The sequence below is a fragment of the Osmia bicornis genome, chromosome 12 (genome assembly GCF_907164935.1).
Source record: "Osmia bicornis bicornis chromosome 12, iOsmBic2.1, whole genome shotgun sequence".
NCBI lineage: Eukaryota > Metazoa > Arthropoda > Insecta > Hymenoptera > Megachilidae > Osmia > Osmia bicornis.
This window is the reverse complement of record NC_060227.1, coordinates 9,334,162-9,341,958: the sequence shown is the minus strand read 5'-3', so window position 1 is coordinate 9,341,958 and position 7,797 is coordinate 9,334,162. Positions and strand designations below refer to the sequence as shown.

Here is a 7,797-nt window from a genome sequence, read left to right as displayed (position 1 = left end):
CTCACGCGTAACCAAACTGTCTTACCCGTCGAGGGAAAAAGAATCTACAGGGTAAAGTTTTAACTGCTTTATTTTGAGTGCACTAGCTGCTAATTCTTTAAACTAGTTGTTCTAAACTAACTCGAACTATTAACGAACTTAATTAGTATTAAGGATTTGACTTCGTACAAATAACACAGTGGAACTATGCGCACTTATTAAGATTACAAAAATCCTCGATGTATCCACTTCGACGGTTCGCGTGGGAAGAAAGCATTTTCATTTTCTGGAAAGTCTTGCGCGCCCCCGGAAGTATGTGGCTCCTTAGTTCTGTGCAACCTTATCGAAATGCACTTTCCGCGGCGGTAAACTAGGTACTCTGTACGCCGCCACAGGTTGGCACTGTTACGTCGCGAGCGAGTTATCGGCGCGCGACGTACAAAATTAATAAAATATTAAATTAGAAATTTGATGATCATACGAATCAGGACGGTATTATCGCTGCACCTAGTCCCAATCCGCGCTCGACGATGTTAGGTCGATAACTGATCGGAACAATTTAAAAGAATCGTTTAATTTATAATAGGATTCTGAATTGATTGATTGAGTCCGTCAATGCTCTAGTCCCATACGGGCCCCTCGTGTGAATTCGTGCAGGAAGGTAGACGTATTAATAAGGAATGTTAAGGGTGTTGAATGCAAATGATTAAAGATTTAAATATGGGTAGATGTGTATAATTCTAAGAAAATAATTACAAACAAAAATAGTTATTTAACAAAGTGTACGAGCTGTATGAAATATATGAATAGAGTATTAGAAAATAACAGGTTAGAATGAATATTAGATCAATGTAGTTACTTGAAATGAACTTTTAACAGAAAATTGACTAAAACTGTTGACTTTAAAGATCGCGATCCGAACTTCGGTGTTTTGTTTATATTTTTCTACGATCCGAAAAAGGGACGGTCCCAGTAGGATACTTCCAGGCTAACAGTCTCGTGGGCCGTCTTCACGCTCGTGTAAACGAAAAATGATTTATTGATTACCTCGTATTTTGAACGGAACAATCTAGTTGGGATACTTCCGCGACTAACTGTCCCTCAGATTGCCGTTTTGCCCTCACTCGACACCAGATTCGTTGTGTTAACGAAGATATAAAATGTGCAACTCACCAATTCGATGTAATACATATTTGCAATAAGTTTGGGTTTTTATACTCTGATGATGGTCTGAAATCTGGAAAATCGAAAGAGAGGATGAGAACCAATTGCACACGCACTACGCGTTCGCGTTTGAGCCTCGTTACGGCGTTACGGATACGTAATACAAATACGATATTCAAAATACGACGCGACGCGAAAGAAATATTAGTATTAACGCACGATTTAAATAGAAAGATGAAAGGATAGAATATTGAAAAGTGTGAAAGATTTTACGTATCCGTTTGAGTCCTTGCCACGACATCGCGAACCGAAACACTCTCGACACTCTGCCTCGTTACACGGAGGAACTTTGCCGAGCAATCTAATTTACGCGATATCAAGACAACTCTATCTCCACGCGGACACGGGCTCCCCCGACACACACCTTGTGATTTTTTTCGACGAAGAGTGATTTGCCTCAGTCAAGCGATCGTATCTCAGGGTTCGACCCGCGATCATGGGCCCAAAGTGGGGGACATCATTTGGTCAAACGGGGTTCGCGTCGAAGGGGAGAGCCCCGCGCGTATTGGTTTCGTCTAGGCGCGTTTCCCCGAGTTCTCATCCCTCCCTGACCTTCCTCTGACTTCGTCTAATAGTTGACCATCTTTTCCTCTTTTACTCCTACAGCGCTTCATGAATTTTGTGCGTCGCAATTTCTATGCCTTCTAGATCTTCCAAATGCTTTAATTTAATCTTATTCGCTTTCAATTAATTAACGAAGCTGTACAAACGAATCTCTGGTGGCCGATTAACATTTTATTTATGTCAATTACTACATGTTCGCGTAATAATAGTATGATTCATTCGAGGGATTTTTATAATCGATGTTTGTTTATTACACGCGTTTTTCCCGGCTTCCGTGACAAAGAGATTGATTGTTAAATTCCATTAGTCTCGTGAACATTTATTCGCGTTTTCATAATTTCACGCATATCGAATAATATACTATATCCGTTAACAGTTCTTGGGAATTCGTTCCAGAACATTGCTTGGCAGTTTTTGTTGCCTATTTGTAACAATACGCGTTTACAATCCCGTCGACCGTTGTCTCGAACGTTCCTAAACGTTCGTCCGACGTTTTCCAACTCTCAGTGGTTGTCACGCAAACCTCGCTTTTCATTCCATTCAGATCATTTTATAATATTTCAAACAAATCACTCTCATTCTTAATGGCACTCATTCTCCCGTGGAAGGAACGGCTGACGCATGCTTTACAGGTATGAGAGGTATCCGCTTGTAAAATAGGGCGAAAATCGCGTTTTCTTTATTCTGCGCAGTTAAGCTGGGATTCCTCCATGTGCGTCGCACTGCTCAACCGCGCGGCGAAGGATGTTATGATACCTCTCCTTGACCTCAACGGTTTTCGAATTTCTGTACATTTCCAAACTTAGTTCCAACGGCAATCGTCCCAAGGAAGATTAGTTTATATTATTTGAAAGAGCCAAATATAGCCTCTTTGTGTTCCTTGCCTGGGATACTTCCAAGTGCGTCGCACCGGCGAGGCACACAAATTAGGTATACTGGAAAGTAGCTATTGAAATGAAATAAAAGAGTAAAAAGGAAAAGAAAGGTTCAATTTAACTCTCAACTCCTTTCTCCGTGTTCTCGTTGGAATACCTTCACGTGCATACGCACCCGACGAAGAAGCCGAGATCGGAGGAGCGCGAACAGAAACGGAAAATTTAGAAAAATCAGGCCCTTTCCTTGCATCCCTCACGTGAATATTTTCAAGTGCTACGCACCCGATGAGGAACGCAAGGTCGGGTTGGTGAAAATCCTGCCCGTGACGTAACATCACATACTTCCACCACTGCGCCAATCCTTTCTTATCCTTCTCTCTTGGGGTGAAGGGAGAACATCCTACTGTTTTTCATTAATAATTTTCATTAGCTCTTTCTTTAAAGATTACTTTTAAATAATAACATAGTTGTTTTCAAATTACAATAGTAATTATTATAGTAATGGAATTCACGAACCTGGAAATTCAAGTCACCACACGCTGCCACCTATGTTCAGGGCCCTCAAGCTCCACTCTTGTGAATTTGATGCAAATTTTAACTCACCTCCGGACTTCCAGGTGGCGCTGATGTCGCTCCTCTACATGTACAGCTTGTATCACTGACTTTAACATACACAACTAAAGACATCGTGACGTCATGTCTCCGCGAAATTTGTCGCCGCGTTTTTCAATTGTTTCAAAATTTAAAGAGACAAAAGAAATATGGCGCACATGGTTGCACATGGTGACAGCTTAGGTGACTGGATTTCCAGGTTCGTAAATTCCATTATTATAATAATTACTATTACTATTATTATGACTATTATTATTTAAAACGATATTTTTTTAAGTCTTTTCTAGGTTTTTAGGTTTTTCAATAACTTCTACTGATCAGATGCAGCAACAACAGAAGAAGATAGAAATTAAGTAACTACAGAATTTTTTAAATTGTTACTGAAAACAGTAACTGTTTACATTAGTGTTTTAGTAATATATGTATTTAATTTTAATTATTAAAATGTATCTTTTAAAGAAAGAGCTAATGAAAAGTACTAATGAAAACAGCAGGATGTTCTCCTTCACCCAAGAGAAGATAGGATAAGAAGAGGATGGCGGCAGTGGGTGGAGCAGTAACGTGACAACCCAAAGTCAGTGCTTCCACCTGAAAACTGAAATTCCGGAATGATCTGTACAACTATTTTGAAGAAAACTACTTCATGAGAAAAGATTAACAACATCAGCAGTTCCAACACTGAACTTACTTGGTAATAACTTGTAACCGTACATTCGTACAGTTACATAGTATAGTACAAGTAGTATAGATTTTTCTTGGGAGATCGGAACTATAGCGATGGTACGTGCTAGTCCCTACTTATTCATCATAGTGGAGCGCCGTGCGCGGATTCCCTCCTTCGAACGCCGGATCGAAGGAGCTCAGTGTCGATCCATCGGTCGACACTCTGGTCCAAGCGACAAGCAGAACGGGACGCTTTCGCCTACGGCTCTCTTCCAAGTGACAACCGTCTTAAGATTGCGATCCAGCAAGTCGTGACTTAGAGCCCGAGCTTGGACATCTCCCTTCATTAAGTAGTGGCCTTCTATCTTGGGACTCAGCACCCTTGAAAGATCGCTCTACACAGACATATCCGAGACGACGTTGATTCCTAGGAAACCTAGTCGAGTCATCCTCGTTTTGCTTGTGCTCTGGCAATTTTACATTGCAATTTGGGGGGCCGTGATCTCGCTCTTGGCATTCTTAATTTCTTCCTTGAGTACGCTTCGTACGACAGGAAGAACGTTGACGGATTCCGGCAAATCCACGGTTATCGGGATACTCTTAAGTTCACGTATTTCAATCTGCAAAGGAGTCGAGGGTTCGGGACTTAGTGCGCGACTTCTCATCCTTTGATTGTGAGTGAAATCGTGGACGTCAGTGCCCCTGTCGATCTGAGGTTCGCAGGTGGAAACGCTCGCTGGACCGGAAGTATCCTCGGAATCCACTGGCTCGCCATTCTGCGATTTAAGAGGCGCGTTAAAAGCTAATATTTCACTGCACGGTTAATTTTAAACGTTCCTTTTTGCCTACGCGCTCCACGATCACGCGACCTTTCGTGCGTCGTGATTTCGGTGTATGTTTCTGAACAAATCGAGCGAACAATAACTCGTCCTTGGCGAAAGGCGTATGAATCGTAAACGACCAACGAAACTTTGTCACCGTCGTGTATATATTACTTTTCGCATTCCGAGCAGAGTCACGATTTTGCGTTCTGATACGTTGCGTTATTCTTTTCATATATTTTCTTATATTTCTTAAAATGCATTATTCAACCAGTCATTTTTCCGTATTAAAAGAAGACTGAGTTTTTGGGTCGCGTTAAAGTCGCTCGACTGGTTGAGATTTTTTTTTTACGTTATATTTCCATATATTATTTTATATTCTATTATAATTATTCCGCTAGATTTAAGTGCGTTATTCAACCAGTCATTTTTCCGTATTAAAAGAAGACTGAGTTTTTGGGTCGCGTTAAAGTCGCTCGACTGGTTGAAATATTTTCTTTTGCGTTACCATTTTTGTATTACACTTCCGATTCGTGTAAATCCGATCTGCGTGCTTGGTACGACTTATTGACGATCAATCTAGTCAAGTCCGTGATATATCGATTATTATATTTTTATAATCAGCGCGTTTATTGAACATCTATTAGACCAAAATTGCGTTCCGTTGATTGTTAAAACGCGTAAACTGCCAGAATATTTGCGGTGCTTTAACCATTCTGTGATAGGCTCTTTTGCCATACTTCAGTCACCATTGATTGAATAAATCAATATTTTGTTACACCGTAAAACTACGTCTCGTTTACTGACTTCACCGTTCCTTCTGCCTTCGCGAACGCGCAGCGAACGCGAACCACTCCTTGAGACGCATAGGGGAAATCGTACGCTCGTACTACTCGCGCTATCTTCTCCTTCGCATAAGTAGCAAAAGATCTAAACGTTACAAACTCTTATATAATTTTTATAGCATATGTAAATAATTGTTAATGAAAATATTTATTACAGTGTCAGAGGCTGCCTTTATTAAAATAGAGCAACAAGACACCTGGATGCAAATGAATAGAAGAAAAAGAAGAAGATTGTAAGTATTCAGTTTACATATACAATATATAAAACCATTAACATGGTATTAATACACTGAGGTATACATAATAATACTTCTAGCATGAAGGGTATGTATAATATATATAATTTTTTCTTATAGTTAAACCTGACCACCAGGGGAGTGGAGAACCTGATTGTCGAGACATTTGGTACTTGTGTTTTATTGGTATGTATGATTGTGATTAATTGTATATTATTATTGATATATATATATATATATATATATATATATATATATATATATATATATATATATATATATATTTATTATATTGTAGTAAAAGTTTAATATATGGAAATGTATTATGGAAATTACTCCACATATATTGTGTTGGGATCCGGGTGAGAAACGCGGAGACCGATTTATTCAATCACCGATTTATTGTATGTTTCAAATATACACTCCAGATACAACTAAGAACTACGTGGAAACTCGACCTACAGACCGCAAGACCGTAGGAGGATTGAATCAAGAAGAACTCCTGTCATAAGGGCTCTAGTTTATATCCTTAGGCTCCTTAGGAGAGGAGGAGATGTCTGTGGCCCTTGACCTTTGATGCATAGTCCTGGATGAGACATAACTTTCTCTAGGATTTTGGAGTTTAAAAACAAGGTTGACTACGTCTGTTTATCAGTACTGATTGTGAATCATGGAGTTGGTCATCCAACAATTGTTGTAATTTTTCTCTTTCATTATTTTTATTTTTCAAAGTTTTGAATAGGTAAGACTATGCACAGGTATATCGGGAGCATATGCTTATGTGCGTATCTCATTGATATCATTTATGTGTTTGTAGCGACACCAGCGCTACCTAGAATTCCGGGGTTGAACTAATTTCGTTACAGCATTAAATACGGGAGTTTGGAGGGCCTGCCATGTGCAACTCTCGGGCACCCTCGTCTGAGACGCCACAGTCCATGGAGCCTGCTCGCCGTCCGGCAGGCGGCAGCACCATGAGCGGAAGCAAATTCTTGTACCGCGTGCGACCTTCTAACGTTTTGCGTCGGGGGTAGAACACCTGGACGCCAATCATAAGGAGCGGTGGGCACGTCGACGAATTGTGACGATTTCAGTGAAGACGTCTGTTACTCCTCTCTCGCAGGCGCCCGTCGCTGGTGCTAACATGGCCAAAAACCGGTCAAGACAACGCACAGCCCGGCGTGTCATTGCCGTCTCAGTGCCGTGTCCCGCCCTTTTAGCGCTACCCAGCCGCAGCTCTGGTTCTATTCAAATAGAATCGGTCTTCCCATATGAATCGGATCCGCTCGGATGAATCTAAATAACACCTGGCCGTGAGTGCCCCGACGCGGACACCCTGGCGGAAATTTCCGATCTACTTAGGGCTCCTCCAGAGGACAATAAAGATACTACGCTGAAGACACGCATTCTCGAGCGCCTCACGGACTCGGCGGACAGGCAGCTCCAGAGGACGCTCAACGAGCTCGAGCAGGGGGGAGAGGAAGCCCTCCCAGCTCTTCAGGCATAAGCGGACCCTTGCGAGCGACAGGGCCACCGAGTGACATTCTCCACATCCGCTGGATGGCGTTGTTGCCGACGCACGTACAAAATAATTTAAGATGAATTCGCTCGATTGAGCTTATTAAAGCGGCGGATCAGCTTATGGAGACACCCATTACCTCGGGTGTGCTGTCTCTTAGCAGCAGCGACAGCTCCTCTCATACCTCCTCACCGGTCGTCAGGCGCGGTCCGACGACATCCTGAGGCAGAGGAGATCAGGATGCTCCTCACGCAACTCATCGCCATCTCGACGGAAATTCTCTCCAAGGTGGCAATATCCGGCGATTCTTCCAGCTTCCGGCCCTCGATTCTCTAAGATCCTGCAGCCAATGGATTTACAATCAGCACTTACGGACACCGCGTCCTAACGCTAAACCTGGGCCTTCGGCGAGCCTTCCCCTGACCTACCTGAACCTGGCACCCGACTTTGAAAAAATCA

At 42.0% G+C, this 7,797-nt stretch overlaps 1 long non-coding RNA gene across 1 annotated transcript; it reads left to right on the top strand.

Annotated features, from left to right (window-relative positions):
* Nucleotides 1-3,894: 3,894 nt before the first annotated feature.
* LOC114882066 lies at nt 3,895-5,981 on the top strand. The gene is made up of 3 exons (XR_003790371.2): nt 3,895-3,945; nt 5,741-5,816; nt 5,940-5,981. It is a non-coding gene; the product is annotated as an uncharacterized LOC114882066 (long non-coding RNA).
* Nucleotides 5,982-7,797: the final 1,816 nt, after the last annotated feature.